Here is a 20,094-nt window from a genome sequence, read left to right on the forward strand (position 1 = left end):
TGTTTTATATGTAATGGAATATATCAAAAAACATTATCATTTTAACACAGAGTCAATTAAAGTAATATTAATAAGAGGAGTCCCTGGGAGGTGAAATGGTTAGCCTGCTCGGCTGTTAACCAAAACATTGGAGGTTTGAGTCCACCCAGAGGCACCTAGGAAGAAAGGCCTGGTGATCTACTTCTGAAAAACCCTATGGAGCACAGTTCTACTCTTACCACTGTAGGGTTGCTGTCTTAGTCATCTGGTGCTGCTATAACAAAAATACCACAAACAGGTAGTTTTAACAAACAGAAATTTATTTTCTCACAGTTTAGTAGGCTAGAAGTGCAAATTCAGGGTGCCGGCTCTAGGGGAAGGTTTTCTCTCTCCCTCAGCTCTGGAGAAAAGTCCTTGCCTCTTTGAACTTCTGTTCCTGGGTGATCTTCATGTGGCTTGGCATCTCTCTTCCCCCATCTCTACTTCTCTCATGCTTGTTTAATCTCTTTTATATCTAGAAAGAGATTGACCCAAGACACACCCTACACAAATCCTGTCTCGTTAACATAGAAAGACAACCCATTCCCAAATGGGATTATGACCACAGGCATGGAGATTAGGATTTACAACACATATTTTGGGGTACGCCCGTCAATCCATAACAGTTACCATGTCAGAATTGACTTGACGGCAACTGGTCTCTTCGTCTCGCCACCACTTAAGGAGGAGGAAGCGTCAGGTTCAATGCTAGCAGCCACAGGTGATGGAGCCGCATGCCCATCAGAGCCTCAGCCCAGACCTGTCTTCACACTGGTCTTCCTGTGGTTCCTGTGGGCTGTGCTTATGGGATGACAGAGGAGGCGCTTCATGAAGTGGTGAAGCAGCTGCTCTTACCAGTGACAGTTCTGCCCTGGTAAGAGCATGCTTTCCCAGGGTGGGACCCTCGCCCGTGGGCACAGCGCACATTGTGCCTTGGGCTCTGCCACTGGCTGTTCAGTTCTGTGCTTTCAGTGACAAGATCACAGAAGAACAGTTCATTTTTTCTGCTTAGGGAGCCATATGCTCTTCATTAAAGGGATGACTCTAGAGAGTTTTTGTCGTTCTAAGGTGTTGGGTAAAGATTTAATTGATCTGACAGTGTTGACTTTTTGTGTCTGCAGTTAACTTCTTGCCTTCTGAGTTCCTATAAAGACTGATTTGCACTTATCACAGCTGGAAGGAAATACCAACCCAGATGTTGAAGTTTTAGGGGGGCAATAATTAACACCTCTTTCTTTCCAATTATGGAACCACAGGAGTCAGACAGAGAGAGAGGAAAATATCAGCTTTGTTAGCACAGCAGTGTGGCTCTGGCTATGGATGCAAAGTTGGCACCAGACTCAGGAGACACAAATAGGCCTTAGCTCTTCTGTCAGGCACATTGGAAAGAGAGAGGCCTAAGGGGTTGAGCAGACTTAGTTCTCTTTCAAAATTAACTAAAAAAGACTTGCCATCAAGTCGATTCTGACTCCTGGTGCCATCATGTGTGTCAGTATAGGATTGTACTGCACAGGGTTTTCAATGGCTGTTTTTCAGGTGTAGATGGCCAAGCCCTTCTACTGAGTTACCTCTGGATGGACTTGAATTGCCAACGTTTTGGTTAACAGCTGAGTGCACCAACCATCTACACCACCCAGGGACTCCATTACAAAATTACCAAACAGAATAATTCACACTCTCCAAGGGGTGAGTGATGGGTGGGAGAGAGAAAACTGAAGTCCCACCACTTAGAAGCATGGAGCCAGGAGGATAGAGGTTCCCCTGACACATGACCACCTTGATTTAGTGAGAAGATGCTGGCAGACCAAGTGCCTGCCCTGTAGCAGGCCTCCAGAGAAGGCCAAGTCTGTCATAGACAGTTGCAGTGTCACCTCCAAGTGGGAAAAGTGATGGGAAACACCCAGTGCCCAGATGTAGGTTTCTAGTACTATTCTTTGATAAAAGGAACCAAGACTCCTTGGAAAATGGCTGATGCTAGGACTGGAACAGGGAATATTCAAGTCTAGACAGTGAGGAAGTGTACAAGAAACCAAAGGATGGCGTGTGTCAAAGGAACACCATGTCAAAGGGAACCAACTGAAAGGGCCCCCAGGGCTGGAACTGGAGCAATCTGAGTAATAAAATACACAGCATAGTATTGGATTATAGCCCAAAGTATAAAATAAATATCCATGAGTCTACACTTATAAATGAATGAATGAGCGAATGAATAAGTGGAGTAGAAAAGCTAAATCTTCCTTAAAGAAGAATTCCAAATAGCTTTTGTATTAATCATTAATTTATGTAATAAGGAAGTGTGGGCTGTACTTAACAGCTTATTGGAGTATGGGAAAGGGGAAAAAGTAACCTTACAGTGGAGAAAACTGAGAAACACTACCTCAGCCAGGTGGTTAAGGTCAACATCATCAGTGACGATCACGTTGATAGCATATTCCCTTGATCTGATATGATAAAAATAGCACTTTAGCTCTCCTGGGACTTTCTCAAAGCCCAATGACCCCAGTTCAACCATGAGAAAAACATCAGACAAAGCCAAATCGAGGACCATTCTACAAAATACCTGACCAGTACTCCTCAAAACTGTTGAGGTCATTGAACACAAGGAAAGTCTAAGAAAATGTCAAACTGAGAGGAGACTAAGGAGACATGCTGACTGAATGTAATAAGGTATCCTGTGTGGGATCCTGGGATAAAAAAGGGACAACAGTGGAAAAATGAGTAAAATCTGAATAAAACCCATTGCCATCGAGTCAATTCCTACTCATAGCGACCCTATAGGACAGAATAGAACTGCCCCGTATGGTTTCCAAGGAAAATCTGAATAAAGCATTGAATTTAGTGAAGGGTAAACCACCAATGTCGGTTTCTTAGCTATGATGAGTAGACTGTGGTAATGTGAGATGCTGGTAACAGGGGAGGCTGGGTGAGGGGCAAACAGGAGCTCTCTGTACTGCCTTTGCAGCTTTTCTATCAACCTAAAACTATTCCAAAATTACAAGTTTATTTAGAAAAGTAATGGAGAGTTAGTAAGCATAATTTTAATTGGTGCCTGCCCCTTCATCACCCTGTAATGGGAAAACACAATCAGTAAAAGATGTCCCTTGAATACTGAAAAGCCATGCTCTTCGCTGGAGCCCTTGTTAGCAAATTGCTTTTCCTAGCGATTGAAATTCAGATACTGTGGATTCCAAAAGAGTGAACCAATCAGTCTTAGAAGTGTAACCAGAGGGTTCCTTAGTGAGAATGTTGAAACTTCAACTCACTTATTTTGGACACTCCATCAGGAGAAATCAATCTCCAGAAAAGGGCATTGTGTTTTGTATATTGGAGGGCCAACAAAAACGAGGGAAACCCTCAATGAGATGAATTGACGCAGTGGCCACAACAGTGGACTCGAGCATACCGATAATCGTGAAGATGGCTCAGGACTGGGCAGTATTTCTTTCTGTCATACATGAGATTGCCATGAGTCAGAACCAACTCCATGGCAAGTAACAACAACAACAACAGTGGCCGAAATTTGAAAATTCACAGACCTCTCACACTTTCCCAGGATAACTTTTTGCTTTCTTGAATTGGGTGTTGTTACTACGTCTTCCTTGGTTTGCAGGGACGTGTGTTCACTGGACTAGAGGGATTCATGGCTATTTGGTTTCCTCAGGTTGGATTTATGTGTGACATTTCTTATCTTCTAGGATCTGAGTAAAAATTCTTTTGCAATAATGTGCTTCAAGATGTGGAGAAAGAAAATGAGGAACCCAGGGCCTGCACTGTGTAAAAAATCGCCATCCTGGTTTCAGGATGCAAGCAAAGCAGGGGGCAAGGGAAAAGCCTCATTAGTGTAAGAAAGCCATTTGGTAATTCGATGGGGGTGCAACATGGTAGATTGGAGAGGCTGATGAGTCCCTGAGCTGTGGTTTTTCTTAAAGCCAAGGTAGGATTTCAGGTTGTTGCCCCCAACTGGTCACCGCTTTATCAGAGCTGTGGCATTTGGAGCGCAAGCGTCTTTAAAGTAGATGATTGATACTTATGTATGCTAACAAATGATTTAATGCAGGTGGGAACCTTGGCAGACAGCCATACCTTTTCCAGGTGTCTACTCTCTTGTTTAGACACCTTTGTTTTTTTTTCATTCTAATATGCAAAATTGGCATCATTAAGCACCAAGATTAAAAATGCAGCATGGAAAGAAAAAGTACTGAGTGCAGTGAAATCCGTAATCTTAAGTAAAATAAACCAATATAAACCTTAATCCTCAAAGATTTGAGGTTTTAAAAATGAGAGACAAGCTAATCAAAGAACAGGTGTTTTTCTTGTGCGTATGTGTGTATGTGTATGTGTGTATGTGTATGTAGATAGATATCCACTGAGCTAGAACTAAATGGATAATTTACCATTCACTTTCATGATTTACAAGTACATTTTAATATAGCTTAGCTATTCAATAAGACAGTGTACTTTCCCCACTGTTTTAAAGAACAAAGTTTCCGTGGGGTTTATATTGAATAGATAGTTCAGATGCAAATATTTCATATATCAGGAAAAACAAATTATTAATATAGCACCGTTTATAGCCTTTCTGGCTTCTTGACTCCTGAACATTTGTGTTGATGATTAGAATATTGTGGGGAAAGAGTTGCATAATTGGAGGAAGCCAAATAGGCCACTGGAATTTTATACTGGAAAGGGACAAAACTAAAAGAAGAAAATAATTAATCCAGAAAGGCAGGAGGATGAGAATGCACTGAGTGGGGAGAACACTTTTAGAAAGCTTGGAGAGAGCAGAGGGACAGTCTAGGGGGACACTCCAGAGTGAGAGGAAGTATGAAAGAGAGAGAGATGGGGAAGCAGGAGTTTAAGACGTTTCATTGGAAGTGGCTACCCTTTGGTATTTTTAGAAAGACTCTAGTAAATATTCAAATTGATTTTTAAATTATTTTTTATGGTTGAATTGATGTTTATTGGAATGAGACACACAGAGGCAGGCTCTAGAAGAGACACAATTACATTTTTGTTAAATGTAATGGGAGGTGAGCATCTCAGATTTATCCTGGAATTGAAACAAAAGTAGACTCTATCACATCTGCCTTATCTACGGAATTTACAAGCTTATGGAGTATGCAAAAATAAGGCGTGAAGCATCATCTTTGTTAGAGTTACTCTGAAAGCCAGAAGGTCACCATGCTGAAATTGGGACACAGATTTTCAGAGAACATGTGATTTATGACTAGATGGAGTCCCATCTCCATTTGGTTTCAGTGAAGTCCCAGTCCTGTGTGATATCATGAGTGATTTCTAAAATGAGGAAGCCTGAAAAACTTCTTCATGAAAGTCTCATTTGGGTATTGAATTTTTAAAATAACACCCATGGAAGCAGCAATCAGGAGATCAAATGACTTATTGCATTAGGTAAATCCACTGCAAAAGACCCCTTTAAAGTGTTAAAAAGCAAAGATGTCACTGTGAGGATTAAAAAGAACCTGACCCAGACCATAGTATTTTCTATCGCCTCATATGCGTACAAAAGCTGAACAATGAATAAAGAAGACCTGAGAAGAACTGAAGCTTTTGAATTATGGTGTTGGCAAAGAATACTGAATACACCATGGACTGCCAGAAGTACAAACAAATCTGTCTTAAAAGAATTACAGCCACAATGGTCCTTAGAAGCGAGGATGGTGAGATTCATCTCTTGTACTTTGAACAATTATCAGGAGGACCAGTTCCTGGAGAAAGACATCATGCTTGGTAAAGTACAGGGTCAGCGAAAAAGAGGAAGACCCTCAGGAGATGGATCGACACAGTGGCTGCAACAATGGGCTCAAACACAGCAATGATTGTGAGGATGGCGCAGAACTGGTCAGTGTTTCGTTCTGTTGTACATAGGGTCACTATGAGTTGCAATCAACTTGAGGGCACCTAATGATAACAACAAAAATTTTAGAGGGTGTCCCTGGATGGTGCAAATGGTTAATGTGCTTGGCTGTTAACCCCAAGTTTAGAGGTTTGTGTCCACCCAGAGGTGCCTTGGAGAAAAGACCTGGTAATCTGCTTCTGAAAAATCAGCCACTGAGAATCCTATGGAGCACAGTTCTACACTGACTCACGTAGGGTTGCCATGATTTGAAACTGACTTGATGGCGGCTAGTTCTATGTTTTAGAACATTTTTATATTTACAAGAAAAATTGCCCAGATAGTAAAGAGAATTTCCATGTACCCCACACCCAGTTTGGGATTGGATTTGAACCAAACCTTAATAGTAACCCAATGTCTCAGTAAACTGGAGTCATCCAAAGGAGGGGCTAGAAGGCTGGTGACAAACACTTTGACCAGTTCAAGGCTTCTTTCCAGCACTTGCAGTTGAGACTGTGTCTCTTATTGTGGACTGGGCTAAGGCTGTGGGACTGCAGTCCAGCAGAGACCCATGGAACCTCCCAGTACCCATGAGTGATATTTTTGGACAGCACTACACCAGAGGCCGGAGTTTAAGACCATGAGCTGTGGTTGACTAATGCCACTGAAATGCCCCAGGGTCACGAGCCCAGGAAGGTTTAAAAATCTTCGATTGGGCTTCTCTGTTGATTTTTTCAGTTTTGTTTCCAAACTTTGGAGTGTGGACTCTGTGTTGCGGATGAGGTGAGCCAAGGTAAGTAGTGGAGACATGAGATACCTGGTCTCCGTGCTGTATATGTGCTTTGTGCAAATGCTGTGCATTTCATCCTTGTTTTTAAGATGTGTGACCTTTCCTCTCTTCATTAGTCTTTTAGTTACACGTTGTCCTTTGTTCCATTCCAGGAGCACAAAAGAGATGGTGATTTCTCAAGGTGGCTACTGCTGCCTGAGGAAGTATGGATTTGCATTTTTCCCCTTTTGTCTTAGTTATCTAGCGTCGCCATAACAGAAATACCACAAATGGGTGGCTTTAACAAAGAGAAATTTATTGTCTCACAGTGCAGCAGGCTTGAAGTCCAAATTCAGGATGTCACCTCCAGGAGAAGGCTTTCTCTCTCTGTTGGCTCTGGAGAAAGGTCCTTATCATCAATTTTTCCGTGGTCTAGGAGTTTCTCAGTGCAGGGATCCCAGGTCCAAAGGATGCACTCTTCTCGTGGCACTACTTTCTTGGTGGTATGAGGTTCCCATGTGCCTCTGCTCTTTTCTCTCCTTTATATCTCAAAAGAGATTGACTTCAAACACAATCTAATCTTGTAGTCCTGACTCATTAACACAACTGTCTCTAATCCTGCCTCATTGACATCATAGAGGTAGAATTTACAACACATAGGAAAATCATATCAGATGACAAAATGGTGAACAATCGCACAATACTGGGAATCAGAGCCTACCCAAGTTGACACATATTTTTTTGGGGTGGCACAATTCAATCCATGACACCTTCCATAGCACAAGGAATTTGCTCCAGTTGCACAAGTCTGTCACCACTTCTACCAGTTTACAAGTGATGAAAGCTTCTGTAAGCAGAAAAAACAATCTTTGAAATGAATGGGCCATAATCAGAAAGAAAATATTTATATGGCTTCATCAAGTTTACTTTCTAATTTTTCCATTGTCTAAGGTTTTTTTTTTTTTTTTTTAAGGGAGATCCTGGCCATTATAATGTATGATAGAAGTATGTGGGTGTGATGGTTAAGGTTGTGTGTCAACTGGCTGGGCCATGATTCTCAGTGTTTTGGCAGTTGTATAATGTTGAGATCAAATCCCTGTTGAAATTTGATAGGTGATCACCCCCATGATGGAATCCACTGAGTGGTACTGGCAGGGATGGGGCCTGTGGCAGCTCAACACCCCCTCAACCTTCATCTCTCTGCCTTCCGCCTCCTACTTCCTTCCTGCTTGCCTTGCAAAGGTTGTTGGCTTGTTCTGGATCTGGCAGCTGTCTCTTGTCTGACCTCTGGTTCTTGGGACTTGAGCTAGCATCTTACCTGTCCATCTTGAGATTCACCTATCTTCACAGCCTGCGAGCAAGAGTCCTGCTCCCTCACCTGCCTATCTTGAGTTTACCAGCCCCTGCAGCTAAGTAGCTCAAGAGAAACCTTGCAGTCTTTCCTGCCAACTTTGGGGATTCCTCGACCGTCACAAACTGTGAGTGGGAGCCCTGCTCTCCAATCTGCTTGTCTTGGGTTCACCCTCTTCTGTGGTTCCATGAATTAGGAAATGACTCTATCCTGATCCAAGGACTTGGGGTGTTCCAACCCCTACAATCACGTGAGCTGTCTCCTTAATATAAATCTCTCTATATATATTTACACGCATGACTGGTTTTGCTTCTCTAGAGAATCCAGCCTAAGACACTGGGTGTTGAAAACCTTTAAGTACCTGGCTACTAACTGAAAGGTTGGAGGTTTGAATCTACCCAGAGGTGCCTCAGAAGAAACACACATCCAAACTCCCTGAGGAACCAAGTTGCTGGGCTGAAGGCTGTGGGGACCATGATCTCAGGGACATCTAGCTCAATTGACATAACAGAGTTTATAAAGGAAATGTTCTACGTTCTTTTTTGGTGAGTAGCATCTGGGGTCTTAAAAGCCTGTAAGCAGCCACCTAGGATACTCCACTGGTCTCACCCCTTCAGCAGCAAGGAATAATGAAGAAAACTAAAGGCACTATGGAAAGATTAGTCCAAAGGACTAATGGATCACATCTACCACGGCCTCCACCAGGCTGAGTCTGGTAAATCTAGATGGTGCCTGGCTACCACCACTCACTGCTTTGACAGGGATCACAATTGAGGTTCCTGGACAGAGCTGGAGAAAAATGTAGAAAAGAATTCTAACTCAAAAAGAAAGACCAGACTTGGCCTGATAGAGACTGGAGAAACCCTGAGATTATGGCCCTCAGACACCCTTTCAGCTCAGTAATGAGGTCACTCCTGAGGTTCACCCTTCAGCCAAAGGTTGAACAGTTCCATGGAACAAAACAAGACTGAAGGGGTGCACCAGCCCTAGGGCAGGGACTGGAAGACAGGAGGAAATAGTAAAGCTGGTAATAGAGAGCCCAGGGTTGAGAAAGGAGAGTGTTGACACATTGTGGGGTTGTTAACCAATGTCATAGAACAATGTGTGTACTAACTGTTTGATGAGAAACTAGTTTGTTCCGTAAACCTTCATCTAAAGTTTAATTAAAAAAAAAAGAATTCAAAATAAAGGATAATAATTGAGTATGGAGAACAAAAAGAAGAAGAAGAAAGCCCTGGCAATTTACTTCTGAAAGATCACAGCCCCTGAAAACCCTGTGGATCACAGTTCTACTCTGAAACACATGGAATTGCCGTGAGTTGGAATTGACTCAACGGCAATGGGTTTGGTTTTTCATCATGTAGATTGATACAGTACTAACATTTACTCATTTGTTTCCCATGCAACCAACCTATAAATTAGGTGCTATGAGGAAAAAGAAGAGAATGAGACATTGCGTCTACCCTGAAAGCACTTTTATGCTAATAGGGAGACAGATCCATGGTCAACTAGCTGAGACACAAATAATAATAATACTAATAATAAACCTGACTGTTATAATCATTTACTGAGGACTTACTAAGTGCCAGGCTTTGCGCTAAGTGTTTTATGTACTTTATCTCATTTATTTCTCACAACAATAAAATGACTTAGAACTTTCTCCACCTCCATCTTGCAGATGATGGAAGTCAGTGTTGGAGAGGGTAAATAGTGAGCCTATTGTTGAACATAGCCAGTGTTATGCCTTACCATTATTAAACAGATGAAAAAGAAAAGCACTGGGTAGCTATGGAAGGAGGCACAATTAATTCCAACTGCAAGGAGTAAACCAGGAGGAGGTGGCATTTGTGCAAAGTTTTGAAGAAAAAGTAGCTTTCTGAGTGGTGGAGAAAAGGAAGGTAGAGGAAAAAAGGGTGTTCTAAAAAGGCTGACTAGCAATAAGGGAAGTAAAGAGTCATAGTATCAGGTAAGGATTACATCTACACAGGCTTAAAATAACAGTGGCCAAAACTGGAACGGGTTTTTGTTGTTGTTTTGTTTTTTCTCTCACATTATATGAAGCCCAGAGAAAGGTTGCTCAGGACTGGCTTGATAATGTCATCAGGATGCCACAGTCCTTCTCTATTTTGGTTCTGCCATCCTTCATTCTTGGCTTCAAGGTCACTTCATGGCTACAATAAGACTGCTGAGGCTGCAATCATCATGCCATACATAGTTCCAGAAAGAACTAAAACAATATAGGGAAGGGGAAAAGGACAATCAATACCTGAGTAAGCTCTATTTCAATTTTTTTTTTTCCTTAGATCCCCATCCAATGACATTTATATCTCATTGGCCACCGCTACTTATAAGGTAAGTTAGGAAATGGAGGATTTTTTTTTTTTTTTTTTTGAGTGTGGGTACATTGTCTCCACTGACGTTCTGGAGATTCTGTTAGGAGAAAGAGGAACATAGACACTGAGGTGGTAATTAGCAGTTTTTGGCCCAGGCATGAAGATGTGCTTGGGAAAGAGTGAACAGACTGCACGTGAAAAGTGGGGAAGTGCTCTGGAGGCTGGGGTCAAGCCCAGAGGGAGGGCCTTAACTGCCATATTGAGAAGCTTATATTTTATCCTCTAGATAGCTGGGAACATTTGAAAAGCTTTGAGCAGGGGAGTGGTGGTTTTAGGAAGATCCACCTGGAAGCAACAGGAAACATATATTGTTGTGGCTGTTAGCTGCCATTGAGTCAGCACCGGGCTCATGGCAGCGCGACGTACAACAGAAGAAAAGGCTGCCCAGTCCTGCACCATTCCCACGATTGGTTGTGGATTGGACCATTGTGATCCATATGGTTTTCATTGGCTGATTTTCAAAAGTAGATTGCCAAGTCTTTCTTCCTAGTCCGTCTTACTCTGGAAGCTCCACTAAAACTTATTCGGCATCATAGCAACAAGCAAGTCTTCGGTGACAGACGAGTGACTGCATAAGAGGTATGTTAGCTGGAAACTCAACCCAGGCCTCCCTCATGGAAGGTGAGAATTCTACCACTGAACCACCACTGCCTTGAAACATGATAGAGAAAATCCTGTTGGTAGAGGGACTGTTTGGAGTCTGGAGCATATTTCAGGCAAAAGATGAGGATAGCAGGGTGTAGACAGTGGGTGTGGAGAGGAGGGGACACATACTGAGACTGCAGCCAGAATCAACAGGTCTGGGTAGCTGTTTGGAGGTGGAAGTGGGGTGGCCACAATGACTGTGAGGTTCAGTCTGAGGGACAGGGAGGGCACAGTGGCTTCCCTGACTGTCTTATCACGGCCTTGCTCCACTGTTAGAGAAATCATGCTCAATAATGTATCGAGTACTAGTCCCAGCAGTCTACTCTGATATTTCAAAGGCAGGCAAGAGTTTCTGGCAAGGTGCCTGGTAATCATAGTGAAGAAGGAGGTTCCTGATTTAGGCCACTTTGCTTTTTGGATCGTTATCTTACTTCTGAGAGTTCATCATAAGCTTCTTTCTTAGGCAGCAGGAAAATCATAGGGCTCCACAGGAGTCTGTGGGCCAAATTTGGCAACTGCCTGATTTTATAAATAAAACTTTATCAGAACATGGCCATGCCCATTCATTTCTGTGTTGCCTATGGCTGGTTTCCCGCCATAACAACAGGGTTAAGTAGTTGCAACTGCAAAGCCTAAAATATTTGCTATTTGGCCCTTTACAGAAAAAGTTTGTGGACCCCTGACTAAAGCTTCAGACTCCACCTGATTCCTCTTCTTTCAGGTGTTTTTCTATAGAAGGAAGATACTATGGATCCTTTTGACCCTGGATCTGAGATTTAGGTACTTAATTAGTAGTTCTAATAATGTTTCAAAGAGGCCAGAGGTGGTTCAGTGGTATAATTCTTGCCTTTCATGTGAGAGATCCAGGCTCAATTCCTGGCTAGTGAACCTCTGCAGCAGCCGTTACCTGTGTGTCTGTGGAGGTTGTGTATTGCTGTGATGCTGAATAGGTTTCAGTGGCACTTCCAGACTAAGACAGATCATCAGGAAGAATGGCCTGGTGATCTGCTCCTGAAAATCGGCCAGTGAAAACTCTGTGGATCACAATGGCTTTATCCATAACCCATCATGAGGATGGTGCAGGCATGTTTTTTTCCAGGGTCACTATGGGTTGGGGGCAACAACAGCATAATGTGTAAGCTTTCCTCTGAAACAAAGTTTTAAAAATAATAACATCAAACAAAACAGAAGAATATAATAAAATTTTGGTTCAGTTGCTTATCCTCCCAAATGATTCTCCAAACTAGGTGGCCATAGAGGCATATAGTAAATTAATTGAGAACTCTGACAGGGCTTTTTTATGTTTCACATTTAATATATGTTTGTTATTGCCCTCTCAAGTGTGAGTATTGAGTCCTCAAATTTAAATTGTCCTCCAGTGAAGCAAATAATAAAAGTAAAACTCTTAATTATTTATGGCCAACTTTAATTAAAGGTCAGTTTAGGATTATGATTTAAGATGTCATTTTGCACTTCAACACTGGGACAAATGTTTGCATGGATGATGGAAACAGAGAATAAAGCTTCTGTGTGGTGAAAGAATAATTCTTTTGGGTGGCCTTTGTTATGCAAACGACTGGTAAGGCAGCCCCTCTAATTGCCTGTGTAGCTTCACATTCACTAAACTAAGAGGGAAAAAAAAACAGGAATAAATCAGACACCATCTGAGCTTACAAATGAATGTGGCTATATAGAGTTAACTCCATGTGCTGTACCCCCAAGCCCTCAGCAGGCTGGAATTTTGAGTTGGCTCCATCAGAGCCCAGCTGAGGTAAAGAGTTGTGGAAATAAATGAAGACCACTCAAACGAGAACAAGTAAGGGAGTCCCCTGGGTGATGCAAACAGTTAATGCACGTCGCTGCTAACTGAGCAGTCAGTGGTTCAAGTACACCCAGAGGTGCCTCAGAAGAGAGGCGTGGTGATTCACTTCTGAAAAAGTGGTCATTGAGAGCCTTATGGAGGGAGGAGGTACCAAGATGGGAGCCTAGTCAGGTGTACCATGACATTCTGCTCCACCAAAGACCTGAGATACAAAGTGAAACAAATACAGATAACAGTTCTGGAATCCTGAGTATCAGTTGAAAGGATACAGAATCAAATCAAACATCAACTGGAAAAAGAAACTGAGCAAGGACAGTGAATGAGGAGGGAAACAAGGAGGAGGTGCCTTGCCAGCTGGCCCAGCAGTGGGACATCTTGAGACACAGCCAGCAGTGATCCTGGCTGAGGAGCACAGGGAGGCAACATTATATAGCGCCTAAGAGGAGACAGAGAAACTATGTAGGTACACCTGGCATGAAGCAAGGTACTGATTACTGGCTGTGCCCAGCAGGAATTGCACAGGCATCACTCCCCCCACCCACAACCAAAGGAGTGCACTCTCCCTCTCCCCACACTCTTGGTGATTGGCAGCATAAACCTCCCCTCATCCTTACTATGCTGACCACCAGGGGTCTTAGTATGACTGACTCTTTTTTCTTTTTTTTAATTCTTTCTTTTCCTTTTCTCCCTCCCACCACCTAGTCTCGTCCATCAGTCCTTTCCCTGCAGACTGGGTGAGGTGCAGAGTGAGAGAGTACCCTCAGACTGTCCACCCTGCTCCTCCCCCACCAGAGAGAGCACCTGCGTACTCTCCAGCTCCCTGTCTTGCCACTCCACTCCACCCCACTGCTGGAGTGAGCACCTGCACACACCCCACTGGCTGCTCTGCCTCTCTCCAACCAAGGAGAGCACCTGCACACAACCTGGCCATCTGCCCAACCCCTCCTCTGACAGATAGAGTACCTGTGTGCTCTCAGGCCACCTGCTCAGCCACTCCTCTGCCAGAAAGAGTGCTCACACACTCTCCGGCCACCTGTCCCATCACTTCTCTGCCAGAGTGAGGGCCTGTGCACACTCCAACCAGCCAACCTGCCCCTTCCCCTACCAGGAGAGCAACCTGCATGCTTCCCAATGGCCTGCTCAGCCCCTTCCTCACCAGAGAGAGTGTCCATGTGCTCCCCAGCCCCACGCCTCACCCCTCCTTTGCCAGAGAGAATGTCTGAGTGCTCCCCAGTTGTCTGTCTTGCCCCTTCCCACCCTTTACCTGCTGCCCCATGGAGCAGGCAGAGGGAGTAGCTACACAATAGTGAGCATTCCTTTGCTGCCACAGGGGAGGCAGGTGGCAGCCAGGATCTGTTCAGCACACCCACAGCAGTCTCTCACATCTAGTGAACAGCAATGTTGGCTTGCCCTGCTGGCCACAGCAACTTCCACCTGGAGACAGGTGGTGAACACTTTCGTACCACCAGACGAACTATCGGCAAAGCACATCTGACCAGCCCATAACAACATATCAAAACAAAACAAAAAATCATAAATAAAATGAAAACTAAATGCCACAAAGACACCGGACAATATCAAATCAGTTAAAGAAACAGGACAAGATGGCTCAAGCAAGTGATCAAAATAAAGAGGCAGAAAACCTTACTGAGAAAGAAATGGTGATGGAACTACCTGATAAGGAATTCAAAAGACTTATATATTGGGTACTCAAACACATCAAGGAAAACATTGACAAAACTCCAGAAGAATTCAGAAAAAAAAGACGAGGACAAAACAGACAACTAGAAACCATACAAAAATAGCAAATAGAAATCCAGAAATTAACCAAAAACTTTCAGAATTAGATAACTTAATGGAATCAATGGAAGACAGAATCAGCAAAATAGAGAATAAATATCTTGATACTAATTTGTTTGAGGAGAATTCAGAGAAAAGAATGAAGAAAGCCTAAGAGTTATGTGGGATACTATCAAAAGAAATAACTTACATACGATAGGAATCCAAGAACAGGGAAAGACAAAAAAAAAAAAAAAAAACAGAAAATTTAGGTTGAAGATTTACTGACCGAAAACTTCTCTAATATCATGAAAGATGAGAAGATATCCATCCAGGAAGCTCAATGAACCCTATACGGAATAGACCCCAAAAGAAAGTCGCCAAGACATATCATAATCAAACCTCCCCCCAAAAAACACAAAGAAAGAATCCTGAGAGCAGCTCAGGAACAAACTGTCACATACAAAGGGGAACCAATAAGACTAAGCTCTGATTATTCAGCAGAAACCACGCTGGTAAGAAGGCAATGGGATATTATAAATAAAACTCTGAAACAAAAAAACTGCCAGCCAAGAATTTTATACCCAGTAAAATGTTCTCTCAAACATGATGGTTAAATTAGGACATTTACAGATAAACCAAAATTAAAGGAATTAGTAAAAACCAGGTCAAACTTGCAAGAAGTAATAAAGCAGTCCTTTGGGTAGAGAAATAATAACACCAGACAACCAGATTAAGACACATGACAGCATCACCCATACACCAACCAAGATAAAGAATTTTAAAAAATTAAATAAAGCTACAAGACTGAATAAAGAGCACCAGAGACATCAATCTGTAAACAACGACACCTTCAAAATAAAAGAGAAAATAAATAGTGTAGTTACAGAACTTCTATATGGAGAGGAAGTTCAAGTAGTATCAAGATAGGACAGACTCTTTTAAACCTACGAAGATAAAGGTTAATTTCAGGGTAAACATAAAGAAAATTAATAAGCTTATTCACTAAAATAAAAAAAGAAGAAAACCGTAAAGACTCAACAAAGGATTAACAACAATGAAGGAAAAGAAAAGAAACTTTATAAGCAAAAAGAAGTGCAGAAAATCAAGCAGAACAAAGAAACCGTCAACACCACAAAAAAAGCACAATGAAATCACAGTGGTTAATTCATACCTATCTAAAATCATGCTAAGTGTAAATGAGTTAAATATATCAGTCAAGAGACAGAGACTAACAGAATGGATTTTAAAAAAGACCCATCAATATGTTGTCTACAAAAGACACATGTTAGACACAAAGATATAAATAATCTAAAAATCAATGGATAGAAAAAAAAAATACCAGGCAAATAGTAACCAAAAGAAAGCAGGAGTGGCAATATTAATCTCTGATAAAACAAACTTTAAGGCAAAATCCACCAGAAAAGACATTACATAATGATTAAAGGCTCCATTCACCAAGAGAACATAACCACAATAAATATTTATGTGCCCACTGACAGGGCTCCAAAATACATGGAACAAACTCTAACAGCATTGGAAAGAGAAATAGTTCTACAATAATGCTGTTGTTGTTAGGTGTCACTGAGTTAATTCTGACTTGTAGTGACCCTATGTACAACAGAACAAAACACTGCCTTGTGCTGCTCCTGCCTCACGATATTTGCTATGCTTGAGCACATTGTTGAAGCCACTGTGTCAGTCCATGTTGTTGAGGGCTTTCCTCTCTTTTTCTGACCCTCTACACAACAATAGTAGGAGACTTGCACATAACTTTGGATGAAGAACAGGACAATTAAACAGAAACTCAACAAAGATACTGAATATCTAAACATCACAATCAAACAACTTGACCTCTTAGACATATACAGAATACTACACCCAACAGCACCATGAAACACATTCTTCTCCAATGCACATGGATCATTCTCCAGAATAGATCATATTTTAGGCCACAAGGCAAGCCTCAATAAATTCAAAAATAGTGCAAGGCATTTTCTCTGAAAATGCTGTAAAATTAGAAATCAATAACAAGAACAAAAAATAAAATAAAATGCATGGAAACTGAATAACACCTTACTCAAAAACTACTAGGTAATAAATGAAATAAAAAAGTTTCTTTCTAGAATCAAACAAAAATGAATACACAACATAACAAAACATTTGAGACACAGCAAAGGCAGCAGAGGACAATTTATAGCAATAAATGCACATATTAGAAACGGAGAAGAGGCCAAAATAAACACCTTAACCCTACAACTTTAACAAGAAAAAGAACAGCAAAAGAGGCCCACAGCTATCAGAAGGAAATAATAAAGATCAGAGCAAAAATAAATAAAACAGAAAAATAAGCAAAAGAATCAACAAGACTAGTAGTTGGTTCTTTGAAAAGGTCAATAAAATTGACAAACCACTAGCCAAACCTGACAAAAGAAAAGTAGGAGAAGATGCAAATAATCCAAATAAGAAATGACATTGGTATCTTCTCAGCGAAGTTCAGCCCCAACAGTTCCCAGTTCCTGCTGGTGTCTTCCTGGGAAATATTTGTGCACCTCTACAATGTGCCAGCCATCTCCACGTTGCTCAAGTACCAGCACACCAGTGCCATCCTGGACTGTGCCTTCTATGATCCAACTCATGCCTGAAGTGGGGGATTAGATCATCAACTGAAAACACATGATTTGAATACTGATCAAGATAATCTTGTTGGGACCCATGATGCCCCATTAGATGTGTTGAATACTGTTCAGAAGTGAATGTGATGGTTACCGGAAGTTGGGGTCAGACAGTTAAATTGTAGGGTCCTAGAACTCCTTGTAATGCCGGAAACTTCTCTCAGCCTGAAAAGGTGTATACCCTCTCAGTGTCTGGGAAAAGTCTGATTGTGAGAATGTTGGGCCGTCAAGTGTTGTGTAGGACTTACAGGACACGGGCTGTGTGCAGCAGCTTTGGGAGTCTAGCCTGAAGTACCAGACCCACTGCATACAGGCCTTTCCAAACAAGCAGGGTTATGTATTACGCTCTACTGAAGGCCAATGGCCACTGACTACTTGGACCCAAGCCCTGAGCTACAGAAGAAGAAGTATGCCTTCAAACATCATCTACTAAAAGAAAATAATGCTGAGCAGATTTACCCAGATGATGCCATTTCCTTTCACAACATCTGCAATACATTTGCCACAGGTGGTTCTGATGGATTCGTAAATACTTGGAATTCACTTAACAAAAAGTGACTATGCCAGTTCCACCAGCAACCCACCAACATTGCATCCCTTGTCTTTAGTAATGATGGGACTACACTTGCAACAGCATCATCATATATGTATGAAATGGATGACACAGAGCATCCTGAAGATGGTATCTTCGTTCATCTAGTGACAGATGCAGAAACAAAACCCAGGTCTAACCAACCATCCTGTAAAAGTGGTTTCTCTACGGAAAGCTTTGATTACTTCCTGCAAATACATGATTTTCCCCTAAGGGATGTGTTATAGCCATTGTGAACATGTTACTTAGTTTGTGAGTTTCTCTGCTTTCTGTCTTGAAAGAAACTTGTCTGTGTACCATTTAATACTTACTTTGTTTAGGATCAGGAGTCCATGTTCTTGTCAGTTGAAGGGTTGAAGTCCAATAAATGGGAAAACAAAAGTCTCTAGCAAGTCTGAAGAATCATTTTCTCCCCCAACAAGCCCAAAGCTGTGTCTGAGCAGCTTGAGCTCTTTTTGCAACATAGTCTCACCTGTTATTTCCGTGTTGTCTAATAAATTAGAGATTCAGAACCCTTAAAAAAAAAAACCCAGAGACTGCACAAGAAAGCTAGTAGAACTAATAGAAGGACTCAACAAAGTGGAAGGGTACAAGATCAACATACAAAAATGAATTGGATTCCTCTACATTAACAAGGAGAACTCTGAAAAGGAAATCTGTAAAACAATACCATTTACAATAGCCCTCAAAAAGATAAAAGTTCTTAGGATAAATCTAACTAGGACTGTAAAAGACTTGTACAAAGAAAATTATAAAACACTGCTGCAAGATACCAAAAGAGACCTACATAAATGGAAAAACATACCATGCTCATGGATTGGAAGACTTAACAGTGTGAAAATGTCAATCTACCCAAAGCGATTTACAAATAAAATGCAACCCCAACACAAATTCCAATAACATTCTTTAATGAGATAGAAAAACTAATCACCAATTTTATATGGAAAGGAAAGACACCCTGGATAAGCAAAGTATTATTGAAGAAGAAGAACAAAGTAGGAGGCTTCACATTCCCCAGTTTCAGAACCTACTATACAGCTATGGTAGTCAAAACAGCCGTACTGGGATAATGACAGGCATATAGAACAATAGGACAGAATTTAGAAACTGTAAGTAAATCCATCAGCTATGGACAGATGATCTTTGACAAAGGGTTGAAGTCCAATAAATGGGAAAACAAAAGTCTCTAGCAAGTGGTGCTGCAAAACTGGATATCCATCTGTAAGAAAAATGAAACAAAATCCATACCTCACACCATACACTAAAATCAACACAAAACGGATCAAAAACCTAAATGTAAAACCAAAAACAATAAAGATCAATGAAGAAAAAATAGGATCAATGCTAGAGTCCCTAATATATGGCCTAAATAGTATAACAAACATAACTAAAAATGCACAAACACCAGAAGATAAACTAGATAACTAAGAAAAAAAAAACTAGAATCTCCTAAAGAGTAAACACTTATGCTCATCAAAAGACTTCACCAAGAGTAAAATGAGAACCTACAGACTGGGAAAAAAATTTTGGCTACAACGTATCTGACAGGAACCTCGTCTCTAAAATTTATAGAAAACTTCAACATCTCAACAATAAAAAAACAAACAATCCAATTAAAAAAACGAGCAAAAGACATAACAGACACTTCACCAAAGAAGATATTCAGGCAGCTAACAAACACATGAAGACATGCTTGTTATTAGACAGATGCAAATCAAAACTACCATGAGGTACCACCTCACCCCAGCAATAATGGCACTGTTCAAAAAAACAGAAAACAGCAAATTCTGGCAAGGTTGTGGGGAGACTGGAACTCTTATATGTTGCTGGTGGGAATGTAAAATGGTAATACTACTATGGAAAATGGTATGGCACTTCCTTAAAAAGCTAGAAATAGAATTATCATATGATCCAACAATTCCACTCCTAAGTATATATCCAAGATAAATAAGAGCCCACAGGAATAGACATATGCACACCATGTTTTTAGCAGCACTATTCACAATAGCAAAAAGATGGAAATGACCTAAATCCCCTTCAGCTGATAAGTGGATAAACAAAATATGGTATATACACATGATAGAATACTACACAATGATGAAGAATAATGATGAATCTGGGGAAAATCTCACAATATGGATGAATCTGGAGGGCATACCACAAAAGGACAAATATTGTATGATACCACCATTATAA

At 41.3% G+C, this 20,094-nt stretch overlaps 1 pseudogene; it reads left to right on the top strand.

The window, feature by feature from the left end:
* Positions 1-752: 752 nt before the first annotated feature.
* Positions 753-18,125, top strand: LOC126082503 (mitotic checkpoint protein BUB3-like; annotated as a pseudogene).
* The last annotated feature ends 1,969 nt before the right edge of the window (positions 18,126-20,094 follow it).

The sequence above is a fragment of the Elephas maximus genome, chromosome 9, assembly GCF_024166365.1.
Source record: "Elephas maximus indicus isolate mEleMax1 chromosome 9, mEleMax1 primary haplotype, whole genome shotgun sequence".
In the NCBI taxonomy this organism is placed as follows: domain Eukaryota; kingdom Metazoa; phylum Chordata; class Mammalia; order Proboscidea; family Elephantidae; genus Elephas; species Elephas maximus.